This window comes from Morone saxatilis, unplaced genomic scaffold, assembly GCF_004916995.1.
Source record: "Morone saxatilis isolate NCDOM2014 unplaced genomic scaffold, NCSU_SB_2.0 Contig24, whole genome shotgun sequence".
NCBI classification, from domain to species: Eukaryota; Metazoa; Chordata; class Actinopteri; family Moronidae; genus Morone; species Morone saxatilis.
The window spans coordinates 5627273-5627817 of record NW_023339807.1 but is presented as its reverse complement, the minus strand read 5'-3'; the positions used below and the strand labels follow the sequence as shown (position 1 = coordinate 5627817).

At 36.7% G+C, this 545-nt stretch overlaps 1 protein-coding gene across 1 annotated transcript in view; it reads left to right on the top strand.

Moving 5' to 3' along the window:
* The window catches only part of snap91a (synaptosome associated protein 91a), a gene marked incomplete in the record, with an annotated part of 45327 nt that overhangs the window by 31144 nt on the left and 13638 nt on the right, over positions 1 to 545 (top strand).

Sequence of the window (545 nt, the reverse complement as noted above, 5' to 3'; positions counted from 1 at the left end):
CAAACAGTGAGTCCAGGTCCCTTAATACCGCAGTAAAATAAATGGAAACCAGTTGCTGCTAAGAAGAGGCAGGAAGAAGGAAATCAATTAAAAAATCTATGGTATGCTTTGATAAATGGTTGGCAGCAATATCAAATAAAGTTTGAAGTAAATGAGCTGAAACAAACTCTTTTAGAATGACTTCTTGTAGTTACAATAAAGAAGTTGTACCCACATTGATGTTTTTTTTATTATTGGAAAATGTGGTTGAAATTAGAGAGCATTTCCATTATAGCTTTTGCTGTTTGGCATGCCCTCTGTTTATCTCGACATCTCCACTGATAGCCTGAAGATGGCCAGAGTCCCACAGTAGCCTCTCAAAGCCTAACTTACATTAAGGAGCTTTTAGCTGTATTAGGCTTTACCACTGCTCCATGTCTGTTTTTTTCTGGCTTGTTCTCTATAATGTTGGCAGCTTGCAAATGAAAGATTTATAAATTTAATCAGATCATCTCCACACTTAAAAATCATACCTCTGTTCACGCTATCATTCATTCTCTCTCACC